Raw genomic sequence first — 3,448 nt, 5'->3', positions numbered from 1 at the left:
CGTTAGTCCGTGTTAGTTGTATCCAAAATACACAAATTAGAGGCAAAACAATAGCAAAAGTGTTCGGGAAAGTAGATACGTTTTGGACGTATCAGTGCTCGCACCTTGTCCTAATTAGCTTGGATTTACATGGATTATCATTGCATAACATATGTTTCAACCAAGTGTCACAAAGCGGTACCTCTATGCCGCCTGTACAAAGGTCCAAGGAGATAGATCGCATTTGATTTCTCGTTTTTGATAGATCTCAACTAAGGACATCCATACCGGGACAACTTAGAAAACAGATAATGGACTCCTCTTTAATGCATAAGCATTCAACAACGAGTAATATTCTCATAAGAGATTGAGGATTAATGTCCAAACTGAAACTTCCACCATGATTCATGGCTTTAGTTAGCGGCCCAATGTTCTTCTCTAACAATATGCATACTCAAACCATTTGATCATGATAAATCACCCTTACTTCAGACAAGACGAACATGCATAGCAACTCACATGATATTCAACAAAGGTGTAATAGTTGATGGCGTCCCCGTAAACATGGTTACCGCTCAACAAGCAACTTATAAGAAATAAGATACATAAGCTACATATTCTTTACCACAATAGTTTTTAAGGATATTTTCCCATGAGCTATATATTGCAAAGACAAGGAATGAAATTTTAACGGTAGCACTCAAGAAATTTAATTGGAATGGCAGAAAAATACCACATAGTAGGTAGTTATGGTGGACACAAATGGCATAGGTTTTGGCTCAAGGTTTTGGATGCACGAGAAGTATTCCCTCTCAGTACAAGGCTTTGGCTAGCAAGGTTGTTTGAAGCAAACACAAGTATGAACCGGTACAACAAAACTTACATAAGAACATATTGCAAGCATTATAAGACTCTACATTGTCTCCTTGTTGTTCAAACACTTCACCAGAAAATATCTAGACTTTAGAGAGACCAATCATGCAAACCAAATTTCAACAAGCTCTATGGTAGTTCTTCATTAATAGGTGCAAAGTACATGATGCAAGAGCTTAAACATGATCTATTTGAGCACAACAATTGCCAAGTATCAAATTATTCAAGGCAATATACAATTACCACATGAAGCATTTTCTGTTTCCAACCATATAACAATGAACAAAGCAGTTTCAACCTTCGCCATGAACATTAAAAGTAAAGCTAAGAACACCAGTGTTCATATGAAACAGCGGAGCGTGTCTTTCTCCCAAACAAAGAATGCTAGGATCCGATTTTATTCAAACAAAAACAAAAATAAAAACATACATACGCTCCAAGTAAAGCACATAAGATGTGACAAATAAAAATATAGTTTCACTAGAGGTGTCCTGATAAGTTGTCGATGAAGAAGGGGATGCCTTGGGCATCCCCAAGCTTAGATGCTTGAGTATTCTTGAAATATGCAGGGATGAACCACGGGGGCATCCCCAAGCTTAGACTTTTCACTCTTCTTGATCATATTGTATCATCCTCCTCTCTTGATCCTTGAAAACTTCCTCCACACCAAACTCAAAACAAACTCATTAGAGGGTTAGTGCATAATCAAAAATTCACATATTCAGAGGTGACATAATCATTCTTAACACTTCTGGACATTGCACAAAGCTACTGAAAGTTAACGGAACAAAGAAATCCATTCAACATAGCAAAAGAGGCAATGCGAAATAAAATGCAGAATCTGTCAAAACAGAACAGTCCGTAAAGACGAATTTTTCAGGGGCACTTAACTTGCTCAGATGAAAAAGCTCAAATTGAATGAAAGTTGCGTACATATCTGAGGATCACGCACGTAAATTGGCAGATTTTTCTGAGTTATCTACAGACGGGGCTGCTAAATTTTGTGACAGTAAGAAATCTGTTTCTGCGCAGTAATCCAATTCTAGTATCAACCTTACTATCAAAGTCTTTACTTGGCACAACAATGCAATAAAATAAAGATAAGGAGAGGTTGCTACAGTAGTGACAACTTCCAAGACACAACAAAACAGTAGCATAATGAAAACATGGGTTATCTCCCAAGAAGTGCTTTCTTTATAGCCATTAAGATGGGCTCAGTAATTTTAATGATGCACTCGCAAGAAATAAGAGTTGAAGCAAAAGAGAGCATCAAAAGCAAATAAGATACAATTTTAAGTCTAACCCACTTCCTATGAAAAGTAATCTTGTAAATAAACAAGTCATGTAAGCATAATGCAACAAGCATAGAAAGGCAACACAAGGGCAACTTCAAGATTCTCAACATAAAGAGGAAAACTTAATATTATTAAGATGCATCTAACCATGTTTCCCTCTCTCATAATAACTTTCAGTAGCATCATGAACAAACTCAACAATGTAACTATCACATAAAACATTCTTATTCACATGCATAAAAGTATCATTACTCTCCACATAAGCATAATCAATTTTATTAGTAATAGTGGGAGTAAAACTATCACAACCATCATTGTAATCATCATAAATTGCAGGCATGGTATAATCATAATAAACTTTATCCTCCATAGTAGGTGGCACCAAAATACCACTATCATTATAATCATCATAAATGGGAGGCAAAGTCTCATCAAAGTAAATTTTCTCCTCAAAACTTGGGGGACTAAAAATATCACAACCAGCTTCCCCAAGCTTAAATTCTTCCATAGCATTAGCAATAATAGTGTTCAAAGAGTTCATGCTAATAACATTGCTACAACTATTTTGCAAACAAAGTTCCATGGGTTTTTTAATTCTCTCTTCAAACACATCATGTCCTAATTCAATATAAAGTTCATAAAGATCTCTATTTTTTTTGTTGTTTTCCATTAAGCCTAACTAGTGAAAAATAAAAATAAGAAACAAAAAGATGCAATTGCAGGATCTAAAGGAAATAGCTTCGAGCACTCACACACCGGCAATAGTGCTAGGAAATAGCTTAGCAGTCGGAGGATGTGAATACCTTTTACCTTACCTCCCCGGCAACGGCGCCAGAAAATAGCTTGATGTCTACGCACGCTTCTATTCCTGTAGACAGTGTTAGGCCTTCAAGAGCAGAGATTTGTAGAACAACAGCAAGTTTCCCTTAAGTGAATCACCCAAGGTTTATCGAACTCAGGGAGGTAGAGGTCAAAGATATCCCTCTCAAGCAACCCAGCAATTACGATACAAGAAGTCTCTTGTGTCCCCAACACACCTAATACACTTGTCAGATGTATAGGTGCACTAGTTCGGCGAAGAGATAGTAAGATGCAAGTGATATGGATGAATATGAGTGGTAATAACAATCTGAATAAAATATGGCAGCAAGAAAACATGTAACAGAACTTGTTGGAAACGGTGTTTCAATGCTTAGAAACAAGGCCTAGGGATCATACTTTCACTAGTGGACACTCTCAACAATGATCACATAAATAAATAACTTCTCTTCTCTTGTGCTACTTTCTAACACTCTCTTGTT

This window comes from Lolium rigidum, chromosome 6 (genome assembly GCF_022539505.1).
Source record: "Lolium rigidum isolate FL_2022 chromosome 6, APGP_CSIRO_Lrig_0.1, whole genome shotgun sequence".
In the NCBI taxonomy this organism is placed as follows: Eukaryota; Viridiplantae; Streptophyta; class Magnoliopsida; order Poales; family Poaceae; genus Lolium; species Lolium rigidum.
This window is presented reverse-complemented; position numbering follows the sequence as displayed.